The sequence below is a fragment of the Euphorbia lathyris genome, chromosome 3 (genome assembly GCF_963576675.1).
Source record: "Euphorbia lathyris chromosome 3, ddEupLath1.1, whole genome shotgun sequence".
NCBI lineage: Eukaryota > Viridiplantae > Streptophyta > Magnoliopsida > Malpighiales > Euphorbiaceae > Euphorbia > Euphorbia lathyris.
Window position 1 is genome coordinate 2,970,022 of NC_088912.1, and position 21,660 is coordinate 2,991,681.

Below are 21,660 nucleotides of genomic sequence, written 5' to 3' on the forward strand. Positions count from 1 at the left end.
GAACTCTTCCTGAAAATCATGTTCCCGAGATGGATATTCGAACTTAGTAGAAACCAACACACCTCATGTCGAAAGAGATTCAGAGGCAGCCCATACCTCGGGGATTCTGGGTCCCAACCTTTGTGCATTATGGAGGAGTAGGCAACCCTGTCACCCACGTCAAAAACTTTCGACCAATCATGGAGGCGACTACAGCTATTGACGATGTCTTATGCCTCATCTTTCCAACTACTCTAAAGGAGTCAGCACCCTTTTGGTATGAGCAACTCCCGCTCGAGTCCATCTGTAACTTCAATCAGATGGCAGAGTCCTTTGTGGACCATTTTATCACCTTCGTACCGGAAGGAAAGACCATGATGGACCTCAATCGAGCAGTCCAAAATGAAAGGGGGTCTTTAGCTTAGTTGATCGAGAAATTCCACGCTATGGCCATTCAGGTAAATGAAGGGGAATCTTTCTCACGCGATCTTACTATCTTTTCTTTCAAATTTCTTGTTTGTTTTCTTTCAATGAATCACCCCAATTAATAAGATTCCATGTCCTTCTCTTTCTATGGCTGAAAGTTAGCTCTCTTCTATTAATTTCTTCTCTTTTTCTCATATTCACGTGGTCTTTGCTTTTTGTTTTTGTCTTTTCTTTTTTTTTTTGGTAGAAAAGGAAAAGAAAAACGAAAAACAACAAACTACCCAGGAATTAGCCTAGGGAAGCTAACCCCAATCCTATCTTCTAAGAGAAGATGAGAGATGAAACTAGGGGAAACAGGAAGGGTAGTAACGCCTAACGTCCCTTCATGGCCCACCGCCGCCAAGCGATCAGCAACACGATTTTGCTCTCTAAAAATGTGTCTGAACTCTACGAACTCAAAGGAGGAGCAAAGCCTTATAATAGCTTTGATGAGGTTGCGACTGTTAAGACCCATAGAATGATTCTCAGAAATCATTTTGATTGCTTCCAAATTATCAGACTCCACAGAGAGCCTCTTAACACCCAGCCTTTTAGCAAGATTGATTCCAGAAAGAATAGCCCAAAGCTCCGCAGAAAAGGAAGAACCCAACCCTAAATTCTGGGAGAACCCAGAAAGCCAGACGCCCCCTACATCTCTAAGCACACCTCCAGCCGCAATCTTACCGTTACTGAGGCAGGAACCATCAGTATTCAGCTTCACAACCCCCTCTCTTGGCCTACTCCATCCCACGAGATGGACATCACAACACTGAGAGGCTCTGGCAAGGGACTCTCCTTTGAAACTATCGATAATAGAGAAAAGTTTTTTCGAGAAGAAATCAGCTAAGTTTGTCATAAAAACAGTTTTATCTCCAAAAATCTCCTCGTTTCTCCATTTCCAAACTTGGTGACAGATAATAGCAAAGAAAATGTCACCATGCTCCATGTATGGAAGCAACTTTCCTCTAACACCATCAGAGAACCAGTCGACCTCAGAATGTGCCATGAAGGAAGAGAAAATATGGTGTGGGAGAATTTTCCTCCAAACCTCTTTACTATTAGAGCAATCTCTAAGAGCATGGCACAAAGTCTCAACATGGCCTCTGCATCTACTGCAAGCTCCAGAATCAGCCAAGTGCCTTCTGTGCCTATCCGAATTAGTAAGAAGCCTGTCCTTAACGCCCAGCCACAGGAAACTCCTAATACGGAAAGGAACTTTAAGGGTCCAAATCGACTTCCACACATCCGAGGGAGGATCAGATCTAAAGAGAGAGAAAGCTTCAAAGGCCGATTTGCAAGAATAAACTCCATTGTTAGTCAGCGCCCAACAGTGCCTATCCAAGTCTTCCTCTTGATTACTCACCTTCACTCCCCGCATTCTAAGGAGAGTCTCAAGGCTAAAGAAAGTATCAAACTTTGACCAGATCCAGTCCCCTTCCGAGTCAACCACATCGGCAATCCTCTAGTTGCGTATATCACTAGGCGGGGGGGAAGAACACACCTCAATTAACGGTTTATCCCCAATCCAGTTATCAAACCAGAAACTAATGGACTTACCATTCCCCACCTCCAAGCCAACTCCCAAGCAGAACTCATCAAACACAGCACTAAGTCCTTTCCAGAGGAAGGAACAATTAGCAACTCTCTCTTTCGGGCCCCCGAAGATTTTGTCTTTCCGATACTTACCACAAAGGAGGCGAACCCAAAGAGAGGAGGGGTTTTGCCACATACGCCAAAGGAGTTTCATTAATAAAACTTTATTATTGTCCTTTGCTTTCCTAATACCTAGACCCCCAGAATCTTTAGGCTGGCAAACCTCACTCCAAGGCACAAGATGGATCTTCCTGCCCTCCGCAGCTTCCCCCCACAGGAACCTACGGTTAATCTTGTCAAGATCATTAAGCACAGGATCCGGAAGCTTACAAGCCTGCATGATGTGATTGGGAGCAGCACAATTAACAGATTGAATTAACGTGAGGCGGCCAGCGAGAGACAGAGTCTTGGCTTTCCAAGTGGCACACTTCGAATTAGCTTTATCCAAAGTCTCTTTGAAGGAGCCTTTAGACACACGCTCACTATGGAGGGGAACGCCCAGATACTTCCCAAGAGAATCAGTAAGAGGAATACCTGAGAGATCACTTAATCTCTTACAGACTCTCTGATTCATATTCTTAGAGCACATCATCCTAGATTTCTGGATATTAAGCTTCTGCCCAGAGGCCGAACAAAAACAATCCAGAATATCCATAATGACTCTCAACTGCTCCTCATTACCCTCAAGAAAGATAAGGACATCATCTGCAAAGAATAAGTGAGTCACCTGGGGACAGAAGCTGTTGATCGCCACAGGGTGGAAACTCCCATTATCAATCGCATCCTGAATCAGGTGAGAGAGCCTCTCCATAGCAATAACAAAAAGGAAAGGGCTCATAGGATCCCCCTGACGGATTCCTCTGCCCGGGGAAAATTCCTCCGACATATCCCCATTGACCATAACTTGAAACACAGGAGAAGAAATACATACCTTAATTAAACTTCTCCAGCTGTCCGGGATTCTAGCTCTCTCAAGGCTCTCCATCAAGAAATCCCAATTAATTCGATCATAGGCCTTCTCTAAATCCAGCTTCAGAGCCACAATGCCTTTCCTCCCCTTCCTAATCTTCATCGTGTGGACCATCTCTTGGGCGATCACCACATTATCCATCATTTGTCTACCAGGCACAAAGCTACCCTGATTCTGACAAATGATCGCAGGAAGAATGCCACGGATTCTATTAGCCACAATCTTTGTAACAGTTTTGTAAAGAACATTACAAAGACTGATAGGTCTCATATGCAAAAAGGAAGAAGGCTTATCAATCTTAGGAATCAGAACCATGAGGGTTCTATTAACCAGCTCAATATCCTTCGAACCACTGAACACCCCCAAGACAAAATTATAGATGCCTTCCTTCACTACATCCCAATGCTTATGGTAAAAGCCCGCCGGAAGACCATCAACCCCAGGAGCTTTAGAAGCCCCAATGCTGAAGATAGCTTGGTCAATCTCTTTTCGGGAAATAGGTTGAAAGGCCTCCTGACTACAATCCTCACTGATTAAAGGAAATGTAGCAATAGAGTGAGCCCTCTCCAAAAGAACAGGTTCCTCTTTGAACAGCTCTCTGTAGAAATCCAGGGCTAAGTTCCGAATAACCTCATCTTCATAAACCCAATCACCATTAGAATCCTTAATGGCCTCAATTCTATTTCTCTGCCTTCTGATCAGGGTAGAGAGATGGAAGTATTTGATATTACGATCCCCATCTCTAATCCAGGACTTCCGAGACTTCTGGAACCAAAGGAACTCCTCCTGCCTAAGCACAGCCTCCAGCTCCTTCTGAAGGGTTCTGAGGAGGCCCTCAAGGCTAATTCCTAATTCCTCTAAACTGCATTTCTTCTTTTTTAATTTATTTTTTATGCCTTTTATTATTTGTTTTATGTGTCTAAATGTGTTGTTTACTTCATAAAACAGAATATAATAAAAATAGATTAAGTATTATTTAAAAATATTTAAATTATGAGAAAATAAAATATGTATTATTCTTTAGAAATAAACATTTTTATATTTATTGGTGAAATGGAATAAGGTAGTTTAAATAGACAGTTTGACCCACAAATGTAATTTTTTATTTATTTTTAAATTTTAATTATTACAATAAACTAATGAAATATTTAATATATATTAGTTCAATAAAAATCTGAAAAAGGTAAAAACAAAAAAAAATCGAAAATATGTAAAAAATACCAAAACAATTAACAACTTGAAAACCAAAAAAAAAATGTGAAAAGGATAAAAAACATGAAAAATGTAAAAAAACTGCAAAATACATTAAAAAAAACATGAAACATGAATTTTAAGTATTAATATTAGTTTTTCTCGTTTTCACATGAATTGCTATGAAACACATTTTTTATTTTTCAAAACCATCTTTTTTGGAGTTTTGTCTATCTAAAAATTAAGTTTGTTTCTCCTCACCAAACAACACCTAAATGACCTCATGTGTTTGCACATCAGTTTGACGGTCTGATTAGACACCGATTGGATTTGAAATGGACCGTTTCAGGGTGTCTGAATAAGGTTGTGATCTTCGGAGATTCTAGGTTTAATTTCCGTATATGTCCAGGGAAGAGAAGAAATCCCATCCTACAATGAACCAATAAATTGGTATCAGTACTATCATATTCATATATACTTAGTTTTACGTGTTCGTATTCAATATCCGTTTAATTGCCGACTATGTCTATTCAAGCATTTATTTCGGTTAGCGAATGCGTATAAGGTTATAACACAATCCAATCCATTGGCCTTAGAAGGTTAAAAATGTTGCAATCTCTTCCATTTATTAGTCTCTTACACTTTTCCTTTCCTTTTTTTTATGTTTAAGTGAGTTTGAAAAATAAGTTTTTCTTTTTGGTCTTTTGGTCCTTTCTCACGTGATCTTACTATCTTTTTTTTATTGGGACGATTCAGCCACTTGAAATCGACATCCCAGCTATGCTGGAATCCCGACACAAGGAGAGAAAAACCCGAATATATTATTTAAAAAAGGAAAAAATAGTGTCAGAGAGAAACAAAAGAGGAAGGAAGGAGAATAAAAACAAAGCATCAAACAACACGAGCATGGCTAATGTTAGACAAATCATCAGAGATCAACGAGTGGCAGAACGCGGGAGTAGAAGGCCACCAAGTGATATCCGTAGAAGAGACACCGTGACGAGCCAGGGCATCAGCAACTCGGTTTCCCTCTCTATAAATATGAGTAACGCAGATTTGCATCCTAAAGCATTGATCTAGACAACGGAGCCAAGATTGCCGAACCGACCAAGGCACCAAAGTTGACTTTGATTTGAGCATGTTTACCATGTATAAGGAGTCTGATTCAATCCATAAGAGATGCCAGTTTTTTTCCCAAGCCATATCAACCGCGAAAATAACCGCTTTTAGCTCCGCGAGATAAGCAAAAGTAGGAGGAATCGAGAAAGCAAAACAGCCTCTAGGGAACCCCCGGTGAGTTCTAAAAATTCCACCAGCACCTGCCAAACCCGGAGCTCCCAACGCGGAGCCGTCGACATTGGCTTTAATCCAACCCGTAGCAGGACGAACCCAACGGATCACGTGATCTTACTATCTTTTCTATCAAATTTCTTGTTTGTTTTCTTTCAATGAATCACCCTAATTAGTAAGATTTCATGTCCTTCTCTTTTCGTGGCTGAAAGCTAGCTCTCTTCTCTTAATTTCTTCTCTTTTTCTCATATTCACGTGGTCTTTGCTTTTTGGTTTCGTCTTTTCTAATTCCTCTTAACTGCCTTTCTTCTTTTTTAATTTATTTTTATGCCTTTTATTTTGGTTTTATGTGTCTAGAGGTGTTGTTTACTTCATAAAATAAAATATAATAAAAATAGATTAAGTATTACTAAAAAAATTAAATTATGAGAAAATAAAATATGTATTATTCTTTAGAAATAATTATTTTTATATTTATTTATGAAATGGAATAAGGTAGTTTTTTTTAGTAAGAGGTTTGGACTTGATTGAGGATACCGGACATCCCAACTAGGTTGGCACCTCCGGTGAGCCTCAAAAATGGAATAAGGTAGTTTAAATAGACAGTTTGACCTCAAATATAATTTTTTTTTTGATAGAAACAGGAAAGAAAACAAACCAACACCGAGACAAAAGCTAACCTGGGATCAGCCTAGGAAAGCTAACCCCAACTCTATCCTCTAAAAGGAGAGAAGAAAGATAGATAGGAGGATCAGAAAGGGTGGAAACACCTAACATCCCCTCGTGCCCAGCCGCCGCCAAACGATCCGCAATTCGATTTTGTTCTCTATAGATGTGGTTGAACTCTAAGGACTCAAAGGAGGAGCCAAGACTTCTTATTGCTTTGATAAGGTTCTGGCTACTAAGACAAAAAGCATGATTATTAGAGATCATACTAATAGCCTCCATATTATCAGACTCCACAGCAAGCCTTTTAATACCCAGATTTCTGGCAAGCTTGACTCCAGAAAGAATACCCCAAAGTTCCGCTGAAAAGGATGAGCCCAAACCTAGGTTATGGGTGAATCCAGACAACCAGGCACCTCCCGCGTCCCTGAGCACGCTTCCAGCCGCGATCTTTCCATTGTTGAGACAGGAGCCATCCGTGTTCAACTTAACCACCCCATCCTTCGGCCTACACCACCCAACGAGTTGAACCTCTTTATTCTGGGTAGAATTGGCAAGGGGGTCCCCTTTGAAGCTCCTCGTAATGGTAAGGAGCTTTTTAGAGAAGAACTCGGGTAAGTTCTGAATAAAAACAGTCTTCTCACCAAAGATCTCCTCGTTTCTCCACTTCCAAAGGTGGTGGCAGATAATAGCAAATAAAATGTCTCCCTGCTCCATGCTAGCCATTAACCTACCTTTAAGCCCATTGGAGAACCAGTCATTCTCAAGGTAGGCAAAGAAGGAGGGGAGAATGTGGTGCGGAAGAACTTTCTGTCAAACCTCCTTACTCTTAGGGCAGTCCCTAAGGGCATGGCACAAAGATTCAACTTGGCCTCTACATCTACTGCAAGCACCTGAATCCGCCAAGTGACGTCTATGTCTATCCGAATTAGTCAGCAACCTGTTCTTGACTCCAAGCCACAGGAAGCTCCTCATTCGGTAAGGGATTTTCAGAGCCAAAATGGATTTCCAAGTGCCCGAAAGAGGGTCGGATCTGTCAAGAGTAAAAGCTTCAAAGGCAGACTTGCAAGAGTAAGCTCCATTTTTTGTCAAGGCCCAGCAATGCCTATCCTTGTCCTCCTCAAGGTTACTAATCTTCACTCCCCTGATTCTGAGGAGAGAATCAAGGCTCAAGAAGGAATCAAGCATAGACCAAATCCAGTCCCCATCAGAGTCCACCACATCGGCAATCCTCCAGTCGCGGAAATTGCTAGGCGGGGGAGAGCAGCAAACCTCTATAAGAGGTTTATCTCCGATCCAGGTGTCATACCAGAAGCTTATGGACTTACCATTACCCACCTCCAGGCCAACCCCCGTGCAGAACTCAGCAAACACAGCACTGAGCCCTTTCCAAAGGAAAGAACAATTGCCAATCCTCTCTTTAGGGCCCCCAAAGATTTTGTCCTTTCAATACTTGCCACAAAGCAATCGAACCCAAAGAGAAGAAGGGTTCTGCCACATTCTCCAGAGGAGCTTCATCAACAAGACCTTATTATTATTATCTTTAGCTTGTCTGATGCCAACACCCCCCCTGCTTTTAGGCTGGCAGACCTCCTTCCAAGGGACTAGGTGAATCTTCCTACCCTCTCCAGACTCACCCCAAAGAAAACCCCGGTTGATTTTATCAAGCTCATTGAGAACCGGCTCAAGCAACTTACATGCTTGCATGATATGATTGGGAGCTGCGCAGTTGACGGACTGAATTAAGGTTAGACGGACAGCCAAGGAAAGAGAATTGGCCTTCCAACTAGCACACAACCCATTAGTTTTGTCCAGAGTCTCCTTAAAGGAGGCTTTGGAAACTCTGTCACTATGAAGGGTGATCCCAAGATACTTTCCCAAGGATTGGGTAAGAGGGATACCCAAAAGATCGCTAAGCTTATTACAGAGGCTTCTATCCATGTTCTTAGAGCAAAGCATCCGGGACTTGTGGACATTGATCTTCTAGCCAGAAGCAACGCAAAAGCACTCCAGGATATTCATGACCACACCAATTTGCTCCTAATTCCCTTCCACAAAGATCATCACATCGTCAGTGAAGAACAAGTGGGAAATAGGAGGGCAAAATCTGCTAATGGACACAGGATGGAGACTCCCCTTATTCACAGCTTCTTGAATTAGGTGAGCCAGCCTTTCCATTGCTATCACAAAAAGGAAAGGGCTCATAGGATCTCCTTGACGGATACCCCTAGAAGGAGAAAACTCATCAGACATATCTCCATTGATCAGAACTTGGAAAACAGGAGAAGACACGAAACCTTCAATCAAACTCCTCCAGTTCTCAGGAATACCAGCTTTACTTAAGCTATCCAAAAGAAAGCTCCAGTTTAAACGATCATAAGCTTTCTCCAGATCAAGCTTGAGAGCCACGATCCCTTTCTTACCCTTCCTCGTTTTCATGGAATGGACCATCTCCTGGGCAATTACCACATTGTCCATCATTTGCCTACCAGGAACAAAGCTACCTTGATTTTGGCTAATAATCTCAGGAAGGATCCGCTGGATCCTATTCGCCACAATCTTAGTGATAGCTTTGTATAAAACATTACATAGGCTGATCGGCCTCATTTGTAAAAAGGAGGAGGGCTTTTCAACCTTAGGGATCAGAACCAGGAGGGTTTTATTCACCAGGCTAATCTCGTTGGAACCGCGGAAGATTCCAAAGATAAAATTATAGACACCTTCCTTCACCGAGTCCCAGTGTTTATGGTAGAAACTAGCAGGGATACCATCGATCCCTGGAGCTTTAGTAGCTCCAATACTGGTGAAGGCAAGATCAATTTCTTTCTGGTCGATAGGATGAAAGGCATCAACAATTACCTCCTCCTCCAGTCTAGGAAAGGTGACCCCAGAGTGGGCTTTGTCTAGATCCACAACTTCCTCTTTAAAGAGGTTTTTATAGAACTCAAGAGCAAAGCGACGAATATCTTCTTCCTCATAAATCCAGTCACCATTAGAATCTTTAATAGCATCGATCTGGTTCCTTTGCCTTCTAATAATAGTAGAAAGGTGGAAGAATCTGGTGTTCCGGTCACCATCCTTAATCCAAGCCTTCCTAGATTTCTGGAACCAAAGGAGCTCTTCCTGTCTAAGGACCGCTTCCAGCTCGTTCTGGAGAGATCTAAGATGACAATTCATACTGTGGTCAAAACGGATCTCCAAACAGCGTTGAATGCCTTCCATCCTCCTTAAGAGTTTATTTTTCCTTCGGATAATATGGCCAAAGATGTTTTTATTCCATCCCACCACATTTCTTCTAAACTCCTCAGCAGCAAGGAGAACATTAGAATGGGGTTGCCAATTATCCTTAACAAAGTTCCTGAACTCAGGATGGGTGTCCCAAGCAACAAGGTACCTAAACGGTCTATTCCATTTGGGCCGATGACCTTTAACCAGCTTAACGAGGATAGGACTATGGTCCGAGTGGCGAAAAGGGAGGTTCAGCACATTTACCTCAGGAAATCTATAGATCGCCGCTACATTCGCATACACTTTATCCAACCGAACAAACACGTTGTTCCTTTTCCAGGTGAACTTGTGGCCAGCCACACTAAGGTCCGATAGCCTGCAAAGATCCATATTCTGCTTATGGTTAAGGCACCGGTTGATATAATGATTGCCCCCCCCCCCTTTCTGATCACTCATCCTGGCAATATCATTAAAGTCACCAGCGACCAAACAAGGATCCATCATATTCGTACTAATAGAGAACAGGATCTCCCAAAGCCTCTTCCGGTTAGTCAGGATCGGATCGGCATAGACAAAGGACACAAAGAAAGGTTTGTTGCCAGGATAACACACCTTGCTATGAATGAATTGGTTATCAATAGTAATAATATCAATACTTACACGACCTGGCTTCCAAAAAAGCCAGATCCCCCCTGCTCGACCAGTCGCCTCCGACCTGACACACTTCCAATTCTTAAACTTTTTAACCACCTCATCTGCTTTAGAACCACTAACCTTGGTTTCAAGAAGAGCAAAATAAGAAGGGTTAAATTGCTTAATAAGATCATTAACATGGATACGGGTTGCCTTGCTAGCCGCACCTCTAACATTCCAAACAAAGAAGTCCATCAGAAGGAAGACAACTGATCATAGGCACACACCCTAGAGCAGGTATTTATTTGGGGCTCCTGAGAGCCTAGAAGAGGTGCCAGCTGGCCCTCTTTTATCCCAAGAATCCAAAGAACCAAGGTTCTTTTTAAGGTTAGCCTTAGGTTTCTTCAAAAGAGACTTATTAACTCCTATAGACTTCCCAATTAGACTTATTAATCTCAAATATAATTTTTAATAGTATTGCTCCCGCGCTTTGTACAAAAATTTAACATTTTAATATTTTTAATTATATATCATTTGCATATATTGATAGTATTTTTTTATTTGAAAAAATTTAAATTTACAAAAAACAATATTTTAAAAAAAATTATTTTATATAATTTTTTGTTTAAATAGTTAACGAAAAATTTAATGTATGTGTAGTAATTGTATTGAAAATAATAATTTTTTTAATTAGATTATAAAGTAAAGTAATAAGTAGTTAATATTTTATTTTATTAGAAAAACGGAGTATAACAATTCAAACAACATTTTGCTTCATACAATATTTTGTTTCATAGGTGATAAACTTTGTAAATTCCTCCAAAAATAATTGAGTTGTGAGTTTTCATTATAAACAATAGAATTCTTTACTTACTTTTTTTAAAGTAGTTTACAATAGTCTAAATTAACCTACATTGTATAAATATTTTTTTTCTATCTTTAATATGACAACTCATTTATTTAAAAGTAAAAGTTGGTTTTAAATTGATGAGATTAATACCCAAAATTTTAAAAATAGTTGTGTTTATTTTTCTATAATTGGTTTTATAGTTAATTTTTTTTCATTTAGACCTTTATATAGACTCCACCAATACTCTTGATGTTTTATTCTATATTTGTTTTCCTAATTTGATCAAGTTGAATTTTATTTTTTATATTCGTTTATTTTTGCAATAATGACCCAATTGTTTTTACTAATGATATTGAATAATTACTTAGTTTTTTGGTGTTATATATTTTATATTATGTATATTTCAAATTAATATAAATATATTATTAATAATTCAAATCAAATAAAATTAATTTTGAAAATAGAAATTGATTAATTTCTTTATAGAATTTTAATAATAATTCAAATCAAATAAAATTAATTTTAAAAATAGAAATTGATTAATTTCTCTATAGAACTTTAACTAAATGTGAGTGATTTATTTATTTTTACAAAAGTTAATTATTTGTATTTTTTAATAATTTTAATATATACATTTTCATATTTTTTTCTAACGAGAATTATTTAAAATAATAATAATAAAATATGAGATTAATTAAGGAATATATTAGAATACAATGAAAGACCAAAAATTAAATTAAACTACAATTAAAATTCAATATTATATCTACGATATAAAATAATTACAATCTACGTTTAAGTGGAAGCAACATCAATTTATAATGTGATAGAATATTACAATCAACACTTTTCTAATGTTGCACATGAAGAGACTTTATCAATTCAATATGTTATAAACATATATTAGCATTTGCATTAAAAAACTTCAATTACATGCTCATACAAAAAAAAATCATAAGAATTAGACACAAATTTATCTTGATAATTATTTTGCTTTATGGAATTTCATAATCACCAAAGTATTGTAATTCAATTATTCAGTAGGCTACAATAACCCAATATATCCAACTAAATCAGTTTAAGGTGATGAGTTGTTGAGTGATTTCCGCAAGTGCACGGTTTCGCTTGTAGTAATAAAAAGATATTGATCCCACAGGGAACGTTTTTTTCACAAAAACTTATTTAAATGTAGTTTAAATACGACTTAAGGTTTATAAAATAGAAAATCGTTATTTGAAATTGGTTTTGAGATTGATTTAATAAGAATTAGATTAGAACATATGAAGAATGTTAAAAATCAATTATGTTTTAAATATGAATTACAAAACAGAAACGTTTAGTGTTTAAAATAAGAGATTAATTGTATTCGTTTGCATTAAGCAAAGAAAACAACTTTAAACTTTGTATAAATTATAAATGTGTAATAACGCAAACTCCTTCAATTAAAATGCTTTGAACCGCAGACAATCCTCCTACGGTCGGGTAAGATTGCTACCTTAATCAAATTAATACTTAGTTCCGATAAGCCGACTTAACGATCATATCGTCCTTAAGAATGAATTTGCCTAAGTGTTCAACAAAGTTTCCTTGTAAAGATATTGAATTTAACTACGTTTTTAATGAAAACATCAGAACTCACTTCGGATCCTTTATCAAAGTGTTACATAAAAATATATTGCATTGCATGAACTTTATTAGATGAAGTGTGAATTGATACAAGTTTACAGAGAACAAAAAGCATGGAAGCATTCAAGAGGACTTAGTGAGTCCGGGTTGTCAATCCTTCCTCAAACCTCGTGAGAGTTTGTCAGGCTCCGGGGTCGAATCCGCTACTTAATCTTCTCGATGAATCTTCAGAATAGAGATGGTTCTTCTACTACCAAAATGTAAACTAGTTTGAACAGATTTTAATCTAAATCTAACTGCTACTGTGTTTGTAATTAATTTAAGAACAACTTGTGTACGGCAAGATTGCTTTTAGAAATGAAATCTAATCGCTGACTCATTTCTAAGTCAGATTTTCTGCATAACTTCTACACTAATCTTAATTAATCTAACTCTCTATATTGAACTCTGAAATCAACTCTTTATTTATAGATGTTGAAGAGTCATGTCCACTGTGAAGAGACGTTTTTATCCACCCAAACGGACGCGTTTCTTTGAATTAAAGCATGTGTAAACTGTGCTGCAAAGGCTGTTGATCCTACCGAGATTAGGGAGCTGTTGATTTGTCTTCGAAATAAAGGAGAGAGGCGCCGGAATTCAGCGTGTCGCGACCGAGATATGGGAATCTCGGTCACGACCCAGAATCTCTACCGAGATTTGGGATGTTCCTCTCGGTTCTAACTCTGTTCCCATCTTCCTCGTATCGGTGTGCTGAATTCTTCGTCTTTTGGCTCATAACTTAGGGTTTTTCCTTCGTTTTTTACCTCTTTTCGTTCCTATTTGGATTTTACCAAATATTTAGGTACCTTGCATGAAAGAAACATATTCGGACGTAAAAGTACTCTAAATAGATATAAACAGCACGATTTCATAGCAAAACTGATGTAAATATTAATGATATTTTAGGTATATTTTGGATTTAACAACCCAATATATCCAACTAAATCAGTTTAAGGTGATGAGTTCCCCTATTTTCATATCGTAATATCTCATCAAGATATTCAATCAATTTGATTTTTATTCTTTGATTGTATATAATATCAGTCACACTCACAGACACCACTTCTTTGACTTCATTAATATTTTCTAATAATTATATATTCTTGAATTTCGAAAGTAAGAGCACGAAACAAACAAATGAATAGAAAACAAAAATTAAGGGACGAAAAAGAAAATTATAAGAGAATTATCTTTGTCTCATTCTTTTTTTTCTAAAATAAGAGAGAATGTCAATGTACAGACATATAAAGAAGAGATTGGAAATGTTTTTTTCCCATTAATTAAAAAAATTATTTTTTTAATGAAGTACTAAGTTCATAAATTAATTTTAGTTAAATAGAATTAAATTGCAATTATAACCACGCAATATAAAAAAACCTTTATAATTAATATGTCAAATTAATTCTATTAATTAGAGTTATTATGCTCAACATTTTTAGAAATTGAAAAGATTCAAATAATAATATTATTTTTAATTAATATTTTTCAAAAACTTGTCATATGATCATGTTTCATTTTTATCTGTTAAAAACTCTTAAAATACTAACAATTTTGTTCGAACCATAATATAATGGTTAATAACTATATATGTTTGTATTACAAAAGTAATTATCTCAATATCCCACTAATGTACATTTTCGGATTTTGGGCATCAAAATTTATTTTTATTTTTACCTTCATTTTGAGTTCATATCTAGCATAATCTAAATTCTTCAAGAATAATAGGACGCTTATAAAACTAGTGGCAAATTTATACTTGTGTGCGTAAAAAACAATTGCTAAATCAAACACGTTCCATTTTTTTAACTATATCGAACTTGCTCAATTTCTTTTAATTTTTGCTAAATCGAACTCGCTTAATTTTTTTTATCCATATACATACATGTTATCATTTGAGTGATCTAGAACTAATTTTTCTATACCACAGTAAAACTTCTCAAAATGAAGTTGGATTTGAACTATAAAAATAAGATTGGATCGTTTTAAACAAACTTAGTAAAAATATCCCTTATAAATTTAATCAAGTTGGATTTTGTAATTAAATACAAACTCAATGAATTAATATTAATCACCCTCAACTTTAATTTGATAGGGTGGTTTCGGCACCCTTGTCTCCGCCTATTATGGAGTGAGTACAGTTTGGTAGAATTCGTGGATTTGAATATGTCTAAAATTGTATCTAATAAATCAACAGTTCAATCGAGTTCTGAATTTTTTTTCGGATATTCGGTCTTTTATAAAATCTCTCACATATTTACTCAGTGATAATGGGAATTTGAAAATCTCCAGAATTGTACCTAATTAAGTAGATTGTACAATTCTATTGAGTCCTAAAGAAAAAATCAATGATTCAATTCAATTGTTGATCTTTTTATTCGAATATTCAGTCTGTTTAAGAATCTACAAAATCCACGCTCAGCCCTATATTATACCTTACACAAATCTGAAGGACCCACCAAAATGGGAAAAAAAGTAAGAATATTCATTATACAAATAGTATGAAGAAGCTTTTTTATCTTATTTTGAAGTTAAGGAATCTGATGCTTCTAGTAAAAATGAAGAAGAAGAGCAAGACCCAATAAAGATGAGTAATAACAACAGGTATAAGAAAGTTATGCTTGAAACCAAAGACTTGTTCAAGGTTTACATTTACAGCCGTTGGGTCTGATTCTGGAATTGATAAGCCCAAAATATACCTAAATTAGTATGCATAAATATGTTAAATTTTATGTCAAATATATGTTAATTACTTTATTTTGGAAAGATTTCACGTTGGTATTTGTTATTTGTGTGCAATGTGTTAATTATTTGAAAAAGGCTAAATATGAGCAAAAACGGATTAGAAATGAGTGAGAAATCAAGCTTTTAGTGAAAATCACGTAAGAGAATCGGAAGTCACGTCTGAGAATTGAAACAAATTACAAAGGAGGAAAAGAATAGTCTCTGTCACTGCTGAGATTCTGAAATCTCGACAGGGACGCGCTAGAGCAGCTGATGCGCGCCTCTCTCCTTCCTTCTTCCCCCTATCTCTGTTTGAGATTCTTGGATCTCTACAGGGACAACGAAGCTGTTATGCATATTTTCCATGTTTATTTCTCCAAACGACGCATCCTTTCATTCGGATAGAGGCAACTCTTCATCAACGGACACGTCTCTCCAGCCTACCTTTTGGAAGATTATAAATAGAGGAAGAATTATGTAGAAAAAATGTTACACAAATTATTCAATTGTGATTAAAGTACAAATAGTTAGAGATACAATATATAGATTTTATTATTTACATTAAGGTTTACCCAAGTTGAGTTTATGCTTCATAGACAATCGAAGGATTGCTATTTCGAAGATGTTGGTCTTGTGTAACGTGAAAATATTAGTTCCAAGGGGGGTTAGGAACTATTTAGAAAATTTCACGTTAGGCTGACTGTTAATTTTTAACTTAGACTTTCTCGAAGTCTTTTAGCACGGTGATACTGAGTAAGTTTTAGATACAAGTTTAGTCAACAGGTGACTAAGTCTGAATCTGTTCTTGAGTCAGGAGATAGCACTTGAGTCTATTCCTGAACTCAGCTTCTCAGTTCATTCAACTCCGCTTATGTTCTTTCACTAGCGGAAAAATGGTCATTTGCATCGGCCCTTATAAAATACGATGCAAAAGAGTCATTTGCATCGGTCATTTATAAAGGACCGATGTAAAAGAGTCATTTTCATCAGCCCTTTATAAAGGACCGATGCAAATGCCATGACATTTAGTATTTGCATCGGCCCTTAACAGGGACCGATGCAAATATCGCCCATGTTAAAAGGGCCGATGCAAATATCAATTGAATCATTTGCATCGGCCCCTTAAAAGGAACCAATGCAAATAACTGTATTATTTGCATCGGCCTCTTAAAACGACCAATGCAAAGAGGATATTTTGTAATTAACTGGGGCGAATTTATAAATAATGAAAAGTTAAGTATAAATTCAAATTTTATTTTAGGGTTTCTTTCTCGTTTACAGCCGCCTCCATCTCCCTCTTCTCCTTCTCACAAGACCAAACCCAAGCTTCCATGGCTGCACCTTTCCACCGCCGGAATCTCACATAGAGCTCACCTTATCGTTGCCCGGAGACTCTCGAATTTCATAAGAGATCAGAACGGAAACAGCTTGGACCAAACGCCGATTCTTAGAGACCGACGATCTAAGTCTCAGAGAGCTCCAGAATTGAAATAGAGATGCTAATTTTTGGAAAATGCAGCTTCGAGTGCCGCGAAGCCACCGATGGCAAAGTGAGTAGATAAAACCCTAACTCCTTTTGAATTTTTTTTCAAAGATATAATAAGTTTTTGGATCTTATATGAATGGAACTGGTTGTGTTTCTGAATCACTGAGGCTCCTTGTGTGTCTGAATCACTCGGGCTCGTTGTGTTCATGATGATCTCGTTGCTCTTACTAATTGCAGGACCGTAGAACTGGAAGAGAAAACTTGTTATTTTCTCGAGAGGCTGGGAAAACAGATGAGCGTATAACTCACTCTCACTTTCTTCAAGGCAATCCAACTCTTCTCTCCCTTTTGCGAAACTAGCTTATCAAAATCTGAAGAAGAAAATCACTTACTCTTACAATCAGGTATGGCTTCTTTCCTCCATTCCACTGCTACAGGGTTTCTAGAATTTCTCTTTATTTCAGTTAACTGTATTTACTTGTTTCCTTACACTAATTCCATTGATGAATCAATCCAAAGTTTATTCTTTTCTACTCTCTCAGGCTTTATTCTTTCTCCAACTGAATGAAATTTACTTAATTTCAATGTCGTTGAATGTTACACTCTATCTATCCATATATTTTCAGAGAAAGAATGACGTGGAATCTCTCGTTTTTGCTTCTGTTGAGGCAGGGGATTGGCGTTACCCTGTTTTTATTTTTAACATTGTACATAACTTGTGTAGATTGAGTTTCTTGTCATGTGAACCTCTGATCTAATTCATTATGTGGTTTCTTTTTTCAAGTTGTGCTTTTGGGGATTTGGTCATTGCTTTTTGTCGATGGAGAGGAAAGAAAGAGTGGGTTAGGAATGTTGAGCGAGAGGAAGGAAAGATTGCATAAATGGTATTTGGTTTGCAGCGTATATTTATTTTATAATTGGCTTTTGATTTCTCTATGGGGATTATGTATTGAATGCCATTTATGGACTACTTGTGTGATATTATACTGGTTTAATTTTGACTCCGACTTCAGATATTGCTATGTGTTAAGCTATTAAGTTAATAGCCTAACACATATGCATAAATTGCACAATGTAACATACATTAACTGTCTGATTTTAAAGTGAGCTGGTAATTACATTCTTCAGAATGACTGTCAACTTCAATTTTCTTTTAAGAGTATATAACTTCATTTTGTTATAGTTGTCAGTCTCGCACCAAACCATATTAGCTATACAAAGTTGAGCTCATATGTAAAGTCCAATAATAGATTTATTATCTCTACTAACAATATTTATATCTAACAAAGAGTTACAAATTTTCTTTTGTATTTTCAAACTAATTAAAGAGAAGGCATATTTTTTTAATTGGCAACATGTATGTACTGTTTGTGTGTTTGATAGAAAGTAAATCCAATTTATTATGGTTGAAATTGAACTTTAATCTAATTAATTCATGATTTGCGTGCTGCGTTTTCTTATGAAATTACTCAATTTCAGATTCAAAATCAGGAGGCACTTGTAATCTCATGTATGTTTGTTGTTCAATTTTAATTAATGTCACTGGATATACAACTTATTTGCATGAATATAGGTTATCTGAACTAGAAATTAGAGTAAATATATTAGATTCAAAATTATGTCTGTTATTTTATTCAAATCAAGTGTAATGATTTTGTTAAGGATAATTTCATATGTTTGGTTTCTGTACTTCTAAATTTGGACTCAGATAAGATATGTACTTTAACCTAGTTTAGAGAAAAATTCATATGTTTCTTTCATGTACTTGTAAATTTGGTTTAATTTTCTTGTAAATTTGGTTTAATTTTGACTCCGACTTCAGATATTCTTGTACTTGCTATATGTTGTTAGTGTTAAAGGGTATCATCATTACAACAAGATTTTATTTTATTTTATTTATAACAGAGTTAACTCTGTAATTATATACTACGATGTTATGCTGAATCAAGCAAGCACTGATAGTTTGCTCCAAATTTTTCAGCACTTGTACTTCCGCCTATTTTGTTAAGCAGATAATGCGGCTTACTTCTGAAGAGCCACTCTACCTAGTTTTATTGAACTGTTACTGAGATAACAGGTGACTGAATATTCTTGTTTTTTACTTTTTTTTCAATTTTTGCACTCACTTTTAGTTATTTTGGAGTTCATAAATTATTATGAACTTGCTTATATTTAATTCTTGTGAAATGATGAATGAACTAATTCTATTTTTTTTTTTTTTGGAGAAGGTTGGGTTGACATTGATAAAAGTATAAACCATCCAAATGGCCTACACCGTTTTTCAAGTATTCTCAGGTTATTGCTAAGGTTGTAAACGGGCAGGGTGGGGTGGCTTCTTCAGATTCTTTTGGATTTTCTTCAAGGCAGGGTGGCTTCCTTAGAGGACAGTTTAATAGCAGACTCTAAGGAAATCTGCAGGTACCATATAATGTAATGTGCGATTGGTCCTTGAATTTGATTCTCAACTCTGATTTCACACTACTGCTTCTCCTTAGAAAAGGCAGTCCACAAAACCCATTTGTATTAGACGAAGACGATGATGTCGACGACTTGTTTGTTGAATTGTATCTGAGAGCCATTGAAAATGATCTCCATATTATTAATTAGAAATGGCTCGCCTCTTTGAACACTCAAAGAAGTACTCTACTGGATTAATTAGACCTTTTGAGTGGATGATTTTCAAGTTTTATTGCATCAGTTGATTTCAATTGTAGTTTGTTAGGTGGATCCTGTGTTATCTTATTTACTTTCATGTGAATGAATATTATAAGTATTCTTTTTTTTCATATTATTGGTATCCTATAGAGCTCCATTCAATCCAAATTAAAATTTTTAATTTTTTTTAAATGAAAAAACATCATTTGCATCGGCCCTTTCTGTTGGTCGATACAATTGGGTGAAGCATTTGCGTCAGCCCTTTAAAAGGGTCGATACAAATGAATCGCATTTGCATCGGCCATTTGTAAAGACCGACGCAAATGACTATTTTAGCGACGGAATATCCGCTGGAAAAAGAGTCATTTGCGTCTGCCTTTACAAATGGCCGACGCAAATGCGCCTCATTTGCATCGGGGGCTTTTGCATCGGTCAATGGCCGATGCAAATAGCCCAAAATGGCCGATGCAAATGGCCTTTTTTCCACTAGTGTTTTTAGCGTTTTAACTAGACAATATTATAGCAAGCAATAAGTTAAGGAGATAAGGGTTAGAAAGATATTACTCAGCAGACGTATCCTGGTTCGGCCTCTCCGCCTGCGTCCAGTCCCCGGAATTCCTTCCGAGCTTTTCAGAATCCTCTATTGAGCTCTTTAAAGGTAGAGCACAAACCTTTTACAATAGAAAGCTGAGTATACAAGAGTACCTTCATCTATTCCTCTACTCACTCCTATTTCTACTGCTGAGTACTATAACCGAGTACTCAGCTTCTCCTTTCTATACTTCTAGATATGATAAGTGTTTGTTTGTCCTAAACAACAATTGCTAAGACACTTTAGATGAATAGGATCACTCTAGACTTTTACACAAGATTGGAATTGGTGTAAGATTTGCTTTGCTTTTCTCACAGAACTTCGAATATCAATTTGGTCAGCGTTTCGACTTAATTGAAGATCTGCATCAAATGAAGCGTTTGAATGGCCTTTTTATAGTGACACTTGATGCACCGGTAATTTCGAATTTCGAAATAACCGTTGGAGGGAAACGGCTTCCTGTCGTTTTCACTCAGTACGTGCTCAGCGTCGATGGCCAATGATATTCTTGCATCTTCTGTCTTCGACAGTACTCAGCAGCTTTTCTTCAGGCGTTCAGAATGTTTCCACATTTTTTGCAAAGTCTTCCAGACAACTTTCTGCGTCTTCTGAACTTTACCCAAAGTAGAAATACTTTGTCTTCAAGTTTTTTCAGGTCAGCCGCTGACCTGACTTCATTGTCACACAACTCAGCAGCTTCGTCTTGAAGCTTTTGATCAAAGGCTTCTCGATCCTTCTCGTTGTTGGGTTTGCGTTTTGTTCTACTTCAGCTGCGTTTTGGTCTGTGTGGCTTTCGTCCGTTGACTTGGGCTTGACTTTCTTTTGTGGGCTGTCGCACCCGGGCTTCTGGTTTTTACATAGGTCGGGGTGCGTGGCCGGGTCGATCCGCCTTTCTCGTATTTAAGGTTTCGAGTCGCCACCAATCATCACTTGAAAATACGTGTGTGCGGGCGTGATTGGTCGCCCTATCTGTTTGGGTTGACTCTATATGGTTCAGGCTTGGTAAGCATGGTCTTCAGAGAGATTTAGGTTCGTTTTTCCGGTTACGTGTACGAAAGAAACGTGATCTCACCCTACCCCACCCGACGTATCGGTACTATTGTGATATTATGTATTTGTTATTCGTATTGCTTTGAATTGTCGATATAAACTAGGCACTTGCGGGTTTTTGGGGTTATCGGGTTTAATACATAATTCTAATGACGTTTTCACATCGAGTAGAATTAACTTGGTTTATGAGTTCGAATGACGTTTTCACATCAATTCGAGTTAATTTAATTATGAATTCGAGTGACGTTTTCACATCGATCCGAATTAATTTGGTTTATGAATTCGAATGACGTTTTCACATCAATTCGAATTAATTTAGTTATGAATTCGGGTGACGTTTTCACATCAATCCGAATTAATTTGGTTATAGATTCGGATTACGTTTTCACATCGATCCGAATTGATATGGCTATGAATTTTATTGATCCGAAATAACATTTCGAATTGATTTATTTTTAAAGTCGCACATATCACATATACACGACGCATTTGTACTTTATTTATTTAACGAATTAAACGAATTATATGCACATAAATTCATAAAATAAAATCACTATTAAACTTAACGAAATATGCCCGTGTCACGTAAAAGGACTAGATCAAAGAAATAAATGACAATCATGAAA

General features: G+C 36.8%; 1 long non-coding RNA gene across 1 annotated transcript; it reads left to right on the top strand.

Moving 5' to 3' along the window:
• The first annotated feature begins 16,536 nt into the window (after positions 1–16,536).
• LOC136223368 (uncharacterized) lies at positions 16,537–19,509 on the top strand. The gene is made up of 4 exons (XR_010685926.1): positions 16,537–16,801; positions 16,975–17,141; positions 18,719–18,814; positions 18,966–19,509. It is a non-coding gene; the product is annotated as an uncharacterized lncRNA (long non-coding RNA).
• The last annotated feature ends 2,151 nt before the right edge of the window (positions 19,510–21,660 follow it).